General features: G+C 46.7%; 21 non-coding genes across 21 annotated transcripts; all 21 read left to right on the top strand.

The window, feature by feature from the left end:
* Positions 1–164: 164 nt before the first annotated feature.
* On the top strand, positions 165–246 carry trnal-aag (transfer RNA leucine (anticodon AAG)). Its single transcript has one exon. It is a non-coding gene; the product is annotated as a tRNA-Leu (tRNA).
* A 178-nt stretch (positions 247–424) lies between these two features.
* trnam-cau (transfer RNA methionine (anticodon CAU)) lies at positions 425–496 on the top strand. Its single transcript has one exon. It is a non-coding gene; the product is annotated as a tRNA-Met (tRNA).
* Positions 497–709: 213 nt separating this feature from the next.
* On the top strand, positions 710–791 carry trnal-uag (transfer RNA leucine (anticodon UAG)). The gene has a single exon. It is a non-coding gene; the product is annotated as a tRNA-Leu (tRNA).
* A 512-nt stretch (positions 792–1,303) lies between these two features.
* On the top strand, positions 1,304–1,385 carry trnal-aag (transfer RNA leucine (anticodon AAG)). The gene has a single exon. It is a non-coding gene; the product is annotated as a tRNA-Leu (tRNA).
* Positions 1,386–1,888: 503 nt separating this feature from the next.
* On the top strand, positions 1,889–1,970 carry trnal-aag (transfer RNA leucine (anticodon AAG)). The gene has a single exon. It is a non-coding gene; the product is annotated as a tRNA-Leu (tRNA).
* Positions 1,971–2,148: 178 nt separating this feature from the next.
* trnam-cau (transfer RNA methionine (anticodon CAU)) lies at positions 2,149–2,220 on the top strand. The gene has a single exon. It is a non-coding gene; the product is annotated as a tRNA-Met (tRNA).
* Positions 2,221–8,723: 6,503 nt separating this feature from the next.
* On the top strand, positions 8,724–8,805 carry trnal-uag (transfer RNA leucine (anticodon UAG)). The gene has a single exon. It is a non-coding gene; the product is annotated as a tRNA-Leu (tRNA).
* Positions 8,806–9,029: 224 nt separating this feature from the next.
* trnam-cau (transfer RNA methionine (anticodon CAU)) lies at positions 9,030–9,101 on the top strand. Its single transcript has one exon. It is a non-coding gene; the product is annotated as a tRNA-Met (tRNA).
* A 216-nt stretch (positions 9,102–9,317) lies between these two features.
* On the top strand, positions 9,318–9,399 carry trnal-aag (transfer RNA leucine (anticodon AAG)). Its single transcript has one exon. It is a non-coding gene; the product is annotated as a tRNA-Leu (tRNA).
* Positions 9,400–9,608: 209 nt separating this feature from the next.
* Positions 9,609–9,680, top strand: trnam-cau (transfer RNA methionine (anticodon CAU)). The gene has a single exon. It is a non-coding gene; the product is annotated as a tRNA-Met (tRNA).
* Positions 9,681–9,902: 222 nt separating this feature from the next.
* trnal-aag (transfer RNA leucine (anticodon AAG)) lies at positions 9,903–9,984 on the top strand. Its single transcript has one exon. It is a non-coding gene; the product is annotated as a tRNA-Leu (tRNA).
* Positions 9,985–10,162: 178 nt separating this feature from the next.
* trnam-cau (transfer RNA methionine (anticodon CAU)) lies at positions 10,163–10,234 on the top strand. Its single transcript has one exon. It is a non-coding gene; the product is annotated as a tRNA-Met (tRNA).
* A 213-nt stretch (positions 10,235–10,447) lies between these two features.
* On the top strand, positions 10,448–10,529 carry trnal-uag (transfer RNA leucine (anticodon UAG)). Its single transcript has one exon. It is a non-coding gene; the product is annotated as a tRNA-Leu (tRNA).
* A 512-nt stretch (positions 10,530–11,041) lies between these two features.
* trnal-aag (transfer RNA leucine (anticodon AAG)) lies at positions 11,042–11,123 on the top strand. Its single transcript has one exon. It is a non-coding gene; the product is annotated as a tRNA-Leu (tRNA).
* A 209-nt stretch (positions 11,124–11,332) lies between these two features.
* trnam-cau (transfer RNA methionine (anticodon CAU)) lies at positions 11,333–11,404 on the top strand. The gene has a single exon. It is a non-coding gene; the product is annotated as a tRNA-Met (tRNA).
* Positions 11,405–11,626: 222 nt separating this feature from the next.
* trnal-aag (transfer RNA leucine (anticodon AAG)) lies at positions 11,627–11,708 on the top strand. The gene has a single exon. It is a non-coding gene; the product is annotated as a tRNA-Leu (tRNA).
* Positions 11,709–11,886: 178 nt separating this feature from the next.
* trnam-cau (transfer RNA methionine (anticodon CAU)) lies at positions 11,887–11,958 on the top strand. Its single transcript has one exon. It is a non-coding gene; the product is annotated as a tRNA-Met (tRNA).
* Positions 11,959–12,171: 213 nt separating this feature from the next.
* trnal-uag (transfer RNA leucine (anticodon UAG)) lies at positions 12,172–12,253 on the top strand. The gene has a single exon. It is a non-coding gene; the product is annotated as a tRNA-Leu (tRNA).
* A 224-nt stretch (positions 12,254–12,477) lies between these two features.
* trnam-cau (transfer RNA methionine (anticodon CAU)) lies at positions 12,478–12,549 on the top strand. The gene has a single exon. It is a non-coding gene; the product is annotated as a tRNA-Met (tRNA).
* Positions 12,550–12,765: 216 nt separating this feature from the next.
* trnal-aag (transfer RNA leucine (anticodon AAG)) lies at positions 12,766–12,847 on the top strand. Its single transcript has one exon. It is a non-coding gene; the product is annotated as a tRNA-Leu (tRNA).
* A 209-nt stretch (positions 12,848–13,056) lies between these two features.
* On the top strand, positions 13,057–13,128 carry trnam-cau (transfer RNA methionine (anticodon CAU)). Its single transcript has one exon. It is a non-coding gene; the product is annotated as a tRNA-Met (tRNA).
* Positions 13,129–14,293: the final 1,165 nt, after the last annotated feature.

Below are 14,293 nucleotides of genomic sequence, written 5' to 3'. Positions count from 1 at the left end.
AACATCCTCCGCTGATTAAGAAGCCCATATCAGTGGTGGCCAAAGCCAAATATTTAGGAAGACCCCTGGAAAATTCTTGCTCTTCACATTGGACGTTCAATAATGTTGGATATCAGTTCTGTTTCTTTTCAGTGTCGCTACAGGCATGGATGGCTTGAAATGGAGGTAGTGTGGCCGAGCGGTCTAAGGCGCTGGATTAAGGCTCCAGTCTCTCAGGAGGCGTGGGTTCAAATCCCACCACTGCCACTTTGAGTTTCAAACTCTAAACTGGGTATCATAGCAGGAAGTTTTAAGTGATCCCTCTCTGTCAGCCATTACAGAGTGGAAGTCCACCCCTTTTGGCCGAAATTTCCAGACATTTAAAAATAAGAAATTGGTGTGAAATCAGTGAAATACACTTTTAAAATCACCATCACTAACGGGAAGCAGAGTGGCGCAGCGGAAGCGTGCTGGGCCCATAACCCAGAGGTCGATGGATCGAAACCATCCTCTGCTAATTAATGCGTTGTTCAGGCCTTCTCTGTGTGGTAGACTATTACCAAGAGTTGCCCAGCAACATCCTCCAATGGTCCAAGGTGATTATTTTGGTTTTCACCATTTGGAAAGACACCTGGGTAATTCTTGCTTTTCATATGTGACGTTCAATGATGTTGGATATCAGCACTGTGTCTTTTCTGTGTCGCTACAGACAGTAATGGGTTGAAGTGGAGGTAGTGTGGCCGAGTGGTCTAAGGCGCTGGATTTAGGCTCCAGTCTCTCAGGAGGCGTGGGTTCAAATCCCACCACTGCCAAGCTTAGCTCCTGTAACTTGGAGTTTCTAGCCCTAAACTGGCTGTCGGAGCAGGAGGTTGTAAGAGAGCCCTCTCTGTCAGCATTTACATTGGGAGGTGGTCATGATAAGCTCCTGGGTTTTGCAAGTCCACTCAATTTTGCCAAAATTTCCCATCCATTTAAAAATAAGAAATTGGTGTGAAATCAGTGAAATACAGTTTTAAAGTCACCCTCATTTACGGGAAGCAGAGTGGCGCAGCGGAAGCGTGCTGGGCCCATAACCCAGAGGTCGATGGATTGAAACCATCCTCTGCTAATTAATGCATTGTTCAGGGCTTCTCTATGTGGTAGACTATTACCAAGAGTTGCCCAGCAACATCCTCCAGTAATCAAAATGGCCAGAGTTTTTGGTTTTCACCATTTGGAAAGACACCTGGGAAATTCTTGCTCTTCATATGTGACGTTCAATAATGTCGGATATCAGCACTGTGTCTTTTCGGTGTCGCTGCAGACAGTGATGGGCTGAGGTGGAGGTAGTGTGGCCGAGTGGTCTAAGGCGCTGGATTAAGGCTCCAGTCTCTCAGGAGGCGTGGGTTCAAATCCCACCACTGCCAAGATTAACTCCTGCAACTTGGAGTTTCTAGCCCTAAACCGGGTATCAGAGTAAGAGGTCCCTCTCTGTCAGCCTTTATGGAGTGGAGGTTGTTATGACAAGCTATTGGATTTTGCAAGTCCACTCAATTTTGTCAAAATTTCAAAGGCATTTAAAGATAAGAAATTGGTGTGAAATCAGTGAAATACACTTTTAAAGTCACTAACGGAAAGCAGAGTGGCGCAAAGGAAGCGTGCTGGGCCCATAACCCAGAGGTCGATGGATCGAAACCATCCTCTGCTAATTAATGCGTTGTTCAGGCCTTCTCTGTGTGGTAGACTGGTACCAAGAGTTGCCCAGCAACATCCTCCGCTGATTAAGAAGCCCATATCAGTGGTGGCCAAAGCCAAATATTTAGGAAGACCCCTGGAAAATTCTTGCTCTTCACATTGGACGTTCAATAATGTTGGATATCAGTTCTGTTTCTTTTCAGTGTCGCTACAGGCATGGATGGCTTGAAATGGAGGTAGTGTGGCCGAGCAGTCTAAGGCGCTGGATTAAGGCTCCAGTCTCTCAGGAGGCGTGGGTTCAAATCCCACCACTGCCACTTTGAGTTTCAAACTCTAAACTGGGTATCATAGCAGGAAGTTTTAAGTGATCCCTCTCTGTCAGCCATTACAGAGTGGAAGTCCACCCCTTTTGGCCGAAATTTCCAGACATTTAAAAATAAGAAATTGGTGTGAAATCAGTGAAATACACTTTTAAAATCACCATCACTAACGGGAAGCAGAGTGGCGCAGCGGAAGCGTGCTGGGCCCATAACCCAGAGGTCGATGGATCGAAACCATCCTCTGCTAATTAATGCGTTGTTCAGGCCTTCTCTGTGTGGTAGACTATTACCAAGAGTTGCCCAGCAACATCCTCCAATGGTCCAAGGTGATTATTTTGGTTTTCACCATTTGGAAAGACACCTGGGTAATTCTTGCTTTTCATATGTGACGTTCAATGATGTTGGATATCAGCACTGTGTCTTTTCTGTGTCGCTACTGTCACAGCTGGCTCAAGGCCATGACAAAACAAGGGAGACGCACCGTCTTTAAAGTAATAACAAATTATATTTATTTAACAAAAGCATAAAGACAACTTAGGACATACAATAACATGAGGTGTGGAAGTCAGCAAGATCAGTGGTGTAGGATGTGCATGCATGGTAAATGTGGTGTGTGGATGTTGTATGGTGCACAAAAGGAAACCATAAGAACACAAACAAGACAAACTAAAGCTGCCGCATCACCCGGTATAACAGGCCTCTGTCTGTAAGGGAAGAGAGAGAGAGAGTGAATGAGATGGTGCTTATATAGGAAACCAGATCACTGGCCCAGGTGCCTCCAGTTACCCGATTACCTGATTCCCTGCTGGCCCAACCCCCTGCCAACCAGCCATTTGCACAAGACCATACTGGCAACACCAGTAGGGGTTGCCACACCCCCCCCCTTAAGACGGGGTCCCCAAAGGGAACACGTAACCCAAAAAAAACACAAGGTACAGCGGCAAAGAAATACAATCAGCCTAACTTATACGCAAACAAAAAAACACAACACATCTTAAACTACATATAACTTAGCCCACAGGGGCACGAGAAAGAGCATCTGCCATAATGTTATCCTTGCCCTTAATGTGTCGAACATCCAAACAGTATGACTGCAAGAATAGAGACCACCGAGTGAGACGCTGGTTCGGACACCGCAGTGAACCCAAAAACGTCAAGGGATTGTGGTCGGTATAAACGACCACTGGACCACCCCCAGCACTGACGTAAACCTCAAAATGTTGAAGCGCCCAAATAAGAGCCAGTGCTTCCATCTCAATCGTTGAATAATTACACTGGTATGAATTAAACTTTTTTGAGAAGTAACACACAGGTCTATCAACTCCATCCGTTTCTTGCAACAAGACTGCCCCTGCCCCCACCTGGCTGGCATCTACCTGGATCTTAAATGGCCTATCTAAACACGGTGCAGCCAGGACCGGAGCAGAGCACAAAAGGCACTTCACATTTTCAAATGCCATTTGACAATGAGGGGACCACACATACTTCACCTTCCCCTTTAACAAATCTGTCAGTGGCGCAACTACTGACGAAAAGTTCCTACAAAAACTTCGGTAATATCCAGCCAAGCCCAAGAACCGCATGAGCTCCTTCTTAGTAGATGGGACAGGGTATTGCTCTACAGCCCTCACTTTAGCATCTACTGGACGGACATGGCCCTGTCCTACCACCCGGCCCAGGTACGTCACCGTCGCCTTGGCAAACTCACCTTCGCCAAATTGACAGTGAGACGCGCCTCGGCCAGACGGGCAAACAACGCACGGACGCGCTCAACATGAACATCCCAGGTGTCACTACAGATGACTACATCGTCCAGATAAACCGCGCAACCTTCGAGACCCCCCACAACCAAATTCATCAGACGCTGAAAGGTTGCAGGCGCATTCCGAAGTCCAAAACTCATGACAGTATACTCATACAAACCAAAGGGCGTTATAAAAGCTGAAATTTCCCGAGCACGAGCAGAAAGAGGCACCTGCCAATAACCTTTCAAAAGGTCGAATTTACTCACAAATTTAGCTGCACCGACCTGGTCAATGCAGTCCTCCATTCGAGGTAACGGATAGCAATCTGGTTTTGTGGCTTTATTTACCTTCCGATAGTCTGAGCAAAATCTGGGCGATTTATCCGATTTGTCAACCAACAAAGAAGGTGATGCCCAACTGGAAGATGATGGCACTGCAATATTGTTATCTAACATATATTGTACCTCTGACTCCATTACTCTGCGTTTGTGTGGCGCACACCTATAAAAACGCTGTTTAATTGGTGCACAATCCCCGATGTCAATATCATGCTCTATTAAGTGTGTGCGCGATGGGGTATCGCCAAAGAGTGTTGGATAGCTCCTAATTACCTCTACAATCTCAGCACGCTGAGACTCGGTCAAATGACTAAGCAGGCCCCCCAAATCACGCAATGTCTCTGAGTTTCTTAGCCTACCACAAACCACTGGATCATCAGGTGCTCTGACATCTACCTCCCTGTCCAGCCCCAAGGCAGTAGACGCCAAACCTGGGGACAAAGAATCAACAGTGAGTGCAGGGCTAACATTTGAACAGTGAGAGTTGGAAACTGTTACTGCACGAGAATAGTAGGGCTTCAATAAATTCACATGACAGAGACGGGATTTTTTCCTCTTCTTCGGAGTGGCAATTAAGTAGTTTAACTCTGAAACTTGCCGCTCCACAATATATGGGCCTGTGAATTTTGCCTGAAATGGAGAATTCAGAACTGGAGTCAGGACCAAAACCTGATCCCCTGGACTGAACTGACGTCTCTCTGCCTGACGATCATAACGATTTTTCATTTTAGACTGAGCTACATCCAAATTCTCGCGTGCCCGCTCAACAGCTGTAAACAAGCGATGACGAAATCCGTTTACATAGTCAATCAAATTTCTAGGAGGATCAACCTCAGCCAAATCATCTCGAAGGACCGCAAGCGGACCCCGCACCGTATGACCAAAAACAAGGTCGTTTGGACTAAATCCGGTGCTCTCCTGTATGACCTCCCGGGCTGACAGCATCAGCCATGGCAGGCCCTCTTCCCAATCCCCCCCAAGCTCAACACAATAAGAGCGCAGCAGAGATTTTAGCGTTTGGTGAAAGCGCTCCAACGCCCCCTGGCTCTGCGCATGATACGCTGACGCACGGTTATGCTTCACCTTAAGCTGCTTGAGGACCTGTGAGAAGAGATGAGAGGTAAAATTAGTACCTTGGTCGCTCTGAATCACCCTGGGAATACCAAAAATAGAAATAAACTGTGACAAAGCCTTCACAATTGACCTGGCGGTAACCGAGCGCAATGGATATGCTGCCGGATACCGCGTAGTCTGACACATCACAGTTAACAAATAAAGGCATCCAGATTTTGACGGAGGCAACGGTCCTACACAGTCAACTAAATGCTCGAACGGCTGACTGATAGCCGGAATGGGACAAAGTGGTGCTGGCTTAATTGACTGACTGGGCTTACTAGTCAGTTGACAGGTATGGCATGACTTTATATACCTGGAAACATCGCTCTTCAACTTCGGCCAGAAAAAATATCGCAACACGCGGTCATAGGTTTTCCTAACCCCTAAATGACCCGAGTCATCATGTGCAATTTTCAACACCACATGGCGAAACTTTTCCGGGGCAACAACCTGAAACACTGGTTCGCCGACAAAATCACCTTCACAAGGCACCCATTTCCTCACCAGTAAACCCTTTTGGAGGAAATAACCATGCGCCACATTCCGAACTTCATCTCCTGAAAGAACACCAGCCAACAAAGTGGACAGAGTCGGGTCAGACTGCTGACAGTTAACCCACTCCTCCCGAGAAACAGATGGAGGCAAATCAGGCAAGGCGACCACAAACTCAGACTCCCCCTTTCTCCCACTTTCACTCGAGTCTGGAAAAGCTACAGCGCGGCTCTGAGCGCGCGTCACAGCGCAAACAGGAAAAACCTCTGGCAGCCTCTGGCCACTGTCATCCCGCAACCCAGTAAACAATGGTCTAGCAGTAACCAGAGGAGAAGGAGGCACTTTAGCCCACACAGCACCACCAGCCAGATCATTTCCCAAAATCATCTCCACACTATCCAGAGGCAACGCATGGCGCACCCCCACTGCAACAGTGCCCTGAACAAGCTCACAATCAAGCACCATATTATGTCGTGGCACAGGTACCAGCCCCATCTCCATCCCACGCATCACTATATAATCCCCCGTTTCCGTGGCAAACGAAAACGGCAACACTGACCGCAAGATGAATGAGTGCTTCGCACCTGTGTCCCGCAACACCCTAATCGGCACACGCTCATCACTGCCGACCAAGGACACGACAGCGTTAGCAATGAAGGCCTCAAAACCATCATCACAGCCCAGCTCCACACTCTCCGGTCGCAGCCCCGGGACACTGGCACAGGACAAAACAGGAGAAGGTAAGAAAGACTTACGGCTACCCTTTGACCTCAAAACAGGACACTGGTCCTTCCAATGACCAGATTCCCTGCAATAATTACACACCTTGCTGATGTCATCCCTTCCACGCAAGTTCCTAACCGTATGCGAGGGACCAGCCGCCGGAGACTGGTTACCATAACGCGAGTTATGGTAACTACTTGCCTTACGTCTCGCATCCCCGCCAGAGCATGCAGCAACAACCCCATCTCTGTGAGTCAAAGCAAAATCATCCGCTAACTCAGCTGCTCTCAGGACAGTGGTTGCTTTCTGCTCAGCAACATAAGTGGCTATGCGCTGAGGAATTGAGTTTTTGAACTGCTCCAATACGATTAACTCACGCAGGTCATGAAAATTGTCCACATCAGCAGCGGCACACCAACGGTTAAAGTGACACAGCAAATCCCGAGCCAACTCCACATTAGTCTGCTTATCACCTTTCACCCAATTTCTGAACTTTTGACGATAAGCCTCTGGGACTAACTCATATGCTTTTAAAACCCCGGATTTTACCTTAGCATAACTCAGACAGTCAGTCGCACTCAATGCAGAGTATGCCTCCTGAGCCTTACCCGTAAGGACACATTGAAGCATCAGAGTCCGGTCCTCATCCGGCCACCCTTTCACATCGGCAATGCGCTCGAACAGCGTAAAGAAAGTATCAGGGTCCCTCTCATTAAACTTCGGCACTAACCGTAAATTGGCACCCACATCAAAAACACGCGGCACAACCCCAGATACCGAGGCACCCTCTGACTCACCTGACAGCTTGCCGTCCCTAATCAAGTCCAATTTACATTGCTGCACCTCCAATTTCATTTTTTCAGTTTCCTGCCGAACTTTCTCTAGCTCCATCCTACCTTCGATCTCCACTCTCAGCCTATGCTTTTCCTGCTCAAATCTATGCTTTTCCTGCTCAAACTGCAACAACATCAACTCCCTTTGTTGCTCAAACGTTAAGTTTGACCCTGGCACAGACACTGGCACTGAGACTGACGCACCAGCTGAACCTAACTGTAGTGCAGCCATTTCAGACAAAGGTTCTCCCTTCCCCAAGACACCTCTCTCCAACAACGCGGACAAGATAACACACCTCACCTCATCCTTTCGCTTTTTGTCTGCAACCCTAATCTCATAATGATCAGCTATCTGCAATAACTGTTCCTTGGTACAGCTATCCAGAAACACCGCCGAAGGCGCAGCCACAAACTCCAACACAGAAGCCATCACAAATCCACACCGGACCTAAACAGAATGCACAGTGTTAACCACCCACAAACGCACACATGAGGCAAAACTGGCCCCAGGAGTACTCCCCCTAACTGCCTATCCAAAACTAATTAAACTCACCCCTAGTCTTCGTGTGGGTCCGCGGTGGGTACTTACGCACTGAAACCCATGAGGCTTTGAGAAGCAACCTAAAAAGGCCACCCCACAAAAATCCTCTGGACGTGCTCCCGAGACTGCTGCCCAAGGACAGCTGACACTAACCGCGTTGCCACCACTTTAAACAAGAAAAATAACAAACGGACACCGCCCAAAAGGAGTAGTGTCCCTACAGCCTAACGGGGAAACTCCAACAACAGCGAACTGGGGTGGTAACACTTACAGTCTCTTCAGATCACGGCCAAACCATCCTCCTGCAAAAACACACATTACAACCGAGTTGTCCAACCTGCGGTGCATCTCCCAAAAATCTGCAAACAAAACAAAACCATAAAAGCACTACACGCGCACCAAAAGACACGTGCGTAAACCAAACAGTTGAAAAGAGTGCCAAACAAATCTAACTCTACAAACGATCCAATTAACCAAACTTAGGACGAGCCCCCATTTGTCACAGCTGGCTCAAGGCCATGACAAAACAAGGGAGACGCACCGTCTTTAAAGTAATAACAAATTATATTTATTTAACAAAAGCATAAAGACAACTTAGGACATACAATAACATGAGGTGTGGAAGTCAGCAAGATCAGTGGTGTAGGATGTGCATGCATGGTAAATGTGGTGTGTGGATGTTGTATGGTGCACAAAAGGAAACCATAAGAACACAAACAAGACAAACTAAAGCTGCCGCATCACCCGGTATAACAGGCCTCTGTCTGTAAGGGAAGAGAGAGAGAGAGTGAATGAGATGGTGCTTATATAGGAAACCAGATCACTGGCCCAGGTGCCTCCAGTTACCCGATTACCTGATTCCCTGCTGGCCCAACCCCCTGCCAACCAGCCATTTGCACAAGACCATACTGGCAACACCAGTAGGGGTTGCCACACTACAGACAGTAATGGGTTGAAGTGGAGGTAGTGTGGCCGAGTGGTCTAAGGCGCTGGATTTAGGCTCCAGTCTCTCAGGAGGCGTGGGTTCAAATCCCACCACTGCCAAGCTTAGCTCCTGTAACTTGGAGTTTCTAGCCCTAAACTGGCTGTCGGAGCAGGAGGTTGTAAGAGAGCCCTCTCTGTCAGCATTTACATTGGGAGGTGGTCATGATAAGCTCCTGGGTTTTGCAAGTCCACTCAATTTTGCCAAAATTTCCCATCCATTTAAAAATAAGAAATTGGTGTGAAATCAGTGAAATACAGTTTTAAAGTCACCCTCATTTACGGGAAGCAGAGTGGCGCAGCGGAAGCGTGCTGGGCCCATAACCCAGAGGTCGATGGATCGAAACCATCCTCTGCTAATTAATGCATTGTTCAGGGCTTCTCTATGTGGTAGACTATTACCAAGAGTTGCCCAGCAACATCCTCCAGTAATCAAAATGGCCAGAGTTTTTGGTTTTCACCATTTGGAAAGACACCTGGGAAATTCTTGCTTTTCATATGTGACGTTCAATGATGTCGGATATCAGCACTGTGTCTTTTCGGTGTCGCTGCAGACAGTGATGGGCTGAGGTGGAGGTAGTGTGGCCGAGTGGTCTAAGGCGCTGGATTAAGGCTCCAGTCTCTCAGGAGGCGTGGGTTCAAATCCCACCACTGCCAAGATTAACTCCTGCATCTTGGAGTTTCTAGCCCTAAACCGGGTATCAGAGTAAGAGGTCCCTCTCTGTCAGCCTTTATGGAGTGGAGGTTGTTATGACAAGCTATTGGATTTTGCAAGTCCACTCAATTTTGCCAAAATTTCAAAGGCATTTAAAGATAAGAAATTGGTGTGAAATCAGTGAAATACACTTTTAAAGTCACTAACGGAAAGCAGAGTGGCGCAGCGGAAGCGTGCTGGGCCCATAACCCAGAGGTCGATGGATCGAAACCATCCTCTGCTAATTAATGCGTTGTTCAGGCCTTCTCTGTGTGGTAGACTGGTACCAAGAGTTGCCCAGCAACATCCTCCGCTGATTAAGAAGCCCATATCAGTGGTGGCCAAAGCCAAATATTTAGGAAGACCCCTGGAAAATTCTTGCTCTTCACATTGGACGTTCAATAATGTTGGATATCAGTTCTGTTTCTTTTCAGTGTCGCTACAGGCATGGATGGCTTGAAATGGAGGTAGTGTGGCCGAGCGGTCTAAGGCGCTGGATTAAGGCTCCAGTCTCTCAGGAGGCGTGGGTTCAAATCCCACCACTGCCACTTTGAGTTTCAAACTCTAAACTGGGTATCATAGCAGGAAGTTTTAAGTGATCCCTCTCTGTCAGCCATTACAGAGTGGAAGTCCACCCCTTTTGGCCGAAATTTCCAGACATTTAAAAATAAGAAATTGGTGTGAAATCAGTGAAATACACTTTTAAAATCACCATCACTAACGGGAAGCAGAGTGGCGCAGCGGAAGCGTGCTGGGCCCATAACCCAGAGGTCGATGGATCGAAACCATCCTCTGCTAATTAATGCGTTGTTCAGGCCTTCTCTATGTGGTAAACTGTTACCAAGAGTTGCCCAGCAACATCCTCCAATGGTCCAAGGTGATTATTTTGGTTTTCACCATTTGGAAAGACACCTGGGTAATTCTTGCTTTTCATATGTGACGTTCAATGATGTTGGATATCAGCACTGTGTCTTTTCTGTGTCGCTACAGACAGTAATGGGTTGAAGTGGAGGTAGTGTGGCCGAGTGGTCTAAGGCGCTGGATTTAGGCTCCAGTCTCTCAGGAGGCGTGGGTTCAAATCCCACCACTGCCAAGCTTAGCTCCTGTAACTTGGAGTTTCTAGCCCTAAACTGGCTGTCGGAGCAGGAGGTTGTAAGAGAGCCCTCTCTGTCAGCATTTACATTGGGAGGTGGTCATGATAAGCTCCTGGGTTTTGCAAGTCCACTCAATTTTGCCAAAATTTCCCATCCATTTAAAAATAAGAAATTGGTGTGAAATCAGTGAAATACACTTTTAAAATCACCATCACTAACGGAAAGCAGAGTGGCGCAGCGGAAGCGTGCTGGGCCCATAACCCAGAGGTCGATGGATCGAAACCATCCTTTGCTAATTAATGCCTTGTTCAGGCCTTCTCTATGTGGTAAACTGTTACCAAGAGTTGCCCAGCAACATCCTCCAGTAATCAAAATGGCCAGAGTTTTTGGTTTTCACCATTTGGAAAGACACCTGGGAAATTCTTGCTTTTCATATGTGACGTTCAATAATGTCGGATATCAGCACTGTGTCTTTTCGGTGTCGCTGCAGACAGTGATGGGCTGAGGTGGAGGTAGTGTGGCCGAGTGGTCTAAGGCGCTGGATTAAGGCTCCAGTCTCTCAGGAGGCGTGGGTTCAAATCCCACCACTGCCAAGATTAACTCCTGCAGCTTGGAGTTTCTAGCCCTAAACCGGGTATCAGAGTAAGAGGTCCCTCTCTGTCAGCCTTTATGGAGTGGAGGTTGTTATGACAAGCTATTGGATTTTGCAAGTCCACTCAATTTTGCCAAAATTTCAAAGGCATTTAAAGATAAGAAATTGGTGTGAAATCAGTGAAATACACTTTTAAAGTCACTAACGGAAAGCAGAGTGGCGCAGCGGAAGCGTGCTGGGCCCATAACCCAGAGGTCGATGGATCGAAACCATCCTCTGCTAATTAATGCGTTGTTCAGGCCTTCTCTGTGTGGTAGACTGATACCAAGAGTTGCCCAGCAACATCCTCCGCTGATTAAGAAGCCCATATCAGTGGTGGCCAAAGCCAAATATTTAGGAAGACCCCTGGAAAATTCTTGCTCTTCACATTGGACGTTCAATAATGTTGGAAATCAGTTCTGTTTCTTTTCAGTGTCGCTACAGGCATGGATGGCTTGAGGTGGAGGTAGTGTGGCCGAGCGGTCTAAGGCGCTGGATTAAGGCTCCAGTCTCTCAAGAGGCGTGGGTTCAAATCCCACCACTGCCACTTTGAGTTTCAAACTCTAAACTGGGTATCATAGCAGGAAGTTTTAAGTGATCCCTCTCTGTCAGCCATAACAGAGTGGAAGTCCACCCCTTTTGGCCGAAATTTCCAGACATTTAAAAATAAGAAATTGGTGTGAAATCAGTGAAATACACTTTTAAAATCACCATCACTAACGGGAAGCAGAGTGGCGCAGCGGAAGCGTGCTGGGCCCATAACCCAGAGGTCGATGGATCGAAACCATCCTCTGCTAATTAATGCGTTGTTCAGGCCTTCTCTATGTGGTAAACTGTTACCAAGAGTTGCCCAGCAACATCCTCCAATGGTCCAAGGTGATTATTTTGGTTTTCACCATTTGGAAAGACACCTGGGTAATTCTTGCTTTTCATATGTGACGTTCAATGATGTTGGATATCAGCACTGTGTCTTTTCTGTGTCGCTACAGACAGTAATGGGTTGAAGTGGAGGTAGTGTGGCCGAGTGGTCTAAGGCGCTGGATTTAGGCTCCAGTCTCTCAGGAGGCGTGGGTTCAAATCCCACCACTGCCAAGATTAACTCCTGTAACTTGGAGTTTCTAGCCCTAAACTGGCTGTCGGAGCAGGAGGTTGTAAGAGAGCCCTCTCTGTCAGCATTTACATTGGGAGGTGGTCATGATAAGCTCCTGGGTTTTGCAAGTCCACTCAATTTTGCCAAAATTTCCCATCCATTTAAAAATAAGAAATTGGTGTGAAATCAGTGAAATACAGTTTTAAAGTCACCCTCATTTACGGGAGGCAGAGTGGCGCAGCGGAAGCGTGCTGGGCCCATAACCCAGAGGTCGATGGATCGAAACCATCCTCTGCTAATTAATGCATTGTTCAGGGCTTCTCTATGTGGTAGACTATTACCAAGAGTTGCCCAGCAACATCCTCCAGTAATCAAAATGGCCAGAGTTTTTGGTTTTCACCATTTGGAAAGACACCTGGGAAATTCTTGCTCTTCATATGTGACGTTCAATAATGTCTGATATCAGCACTGTGTCTTTTCGGTGTCGCTGCAGACAGTGATGGGCTGAGGTGGAGGTAGTGTGGCCGAGTGGTCTAAGGCGCTGGATTAAGGCTCCAGTCTCTCAGGAGGCGTGGGTTCAAATCCCACCACTGCCAAGCTTAGCTCCTGTAACTTGGAGTTTCTAGCCCTAAACTGGGTATCAGAGTAAGAGGTCCCTCTCTGTCAGCCTTTATGGAGTGGAGGTTGTTATGACAAGCTATTGGATTTTGCAAGTCCACTCAATTTTGCCAAAATTTCAAAGGCATTTAAAGATAAGAAATTGGTGTGAAATCAGTGAAATACAGTTTTAAAGTCACTAACGGAAAGCAGAGTGGCGCAGCGGAAGCGTGCTGGGCCCATAACCCAGAGGTCGATGGATCGAAACCATCCTCTGCTAATTAATGCGTTGTTCAGGCCTTCTCTGTGTGGTAGACTGGTACCAAGAGTTGCCCAGCAACATCCTCCAATGGTCCAAGGTGATTATTTTGGTTTTCACCATTTGGAAAGACACCTGGGTAATTCTTGCTTTTCATATGTGACGTTCAATGATGTTGGATATCAGCACTGTGTCTTTTCTGTGTCGCTACAGACAGTAATGGGTTGAAGTGGAGGTAGTGTGGCCGAGTGGTCTAAGGCGCTGGATTTAGGCTCCAGTCTCTCAGGAGGCGTGGGTTAAGCTCCATATATATTTTTACACACATACTGTGTCTTGTCGCAGTTAAAACCAGGAAGACACTGAGGCCTGTAGAGAAAAGAGGTAATTTCCAACACTGTTTATATCTATGTGTGCTGTTTTCTCTACTTATAGTATAGTCCACTGTGTTGTGATGTTGTTTTCTGTCTTTAATAAATGAGCCAGTTCTATATACTGCTTGTTATGTGGGTCACAAAACACAAGTTGACCAAAATGAAAAAATACTGACGTCAGATGATTGATAGCGTTTCATGTTATGTGGAACAGAGCAGGTGGAGACTGCAGGCAGAACGAGGCTGAAGAATGACGTTTTTATTTTAGGCCTTAAAACTGAAACAAAAGATAACACTGAGCAGAAAACCAGGACTTAAAACACAAACTGAACTAATGAAACAACAAGAAACAGGTGGTAAGATGCTTGGAGCTGAAGAGGAGCAGGGCTAACAAGACTGATGCAGGGCAGCTGTGAAAAGACACAGAGAACCAAAAACCAAGAAACTAAATCTGACAAATGGATACTGACGAGGAAGTCCAGGATGTCTGTTATCTCCAGAACATCCACCTTGTGTTCACCTACAGACCACCTACTACCATCTTCAGTATGTCCATAAATATGAATAAACACAAAGAGCTTCTATTTCAATGTGAGATCAGAACACATGATTAAACTGTCACTTCATTTTAACCTTTACATACTGTTCAGGGTTTAATCTGACACATTATTTACATTAGAGAGACAAAAAAACACCTTTAAAAAGTTTCATTTTAACCAGAAATGTGACGACGTTTCCTCATGTGACTCAGAATATACCAGAATGGAAATATTTAAACTTCCTAAATTTGTTTTTGTGCAGCTGATACACATTTT

The sequence above is a fragment of the Scomber japonicus genome, chromosome 8 (genome assembly GCF_027409825.1).
Source record: "Scomber japonicus isolate fScoJap1 chromosome 8, fScoJap1.pri, whole genome shotgun sequence".
Lineage (NCBI taxonomy): Eukaryota > Metazoa > Chordata > Actinopteri > Scombriformes > Scombridae > Scomber > Scomber japonicus.
Note: the sequence above shows the minus strand (reverse complement) of the source record. Positions and strands in the feature narration are given on the sequence as shown.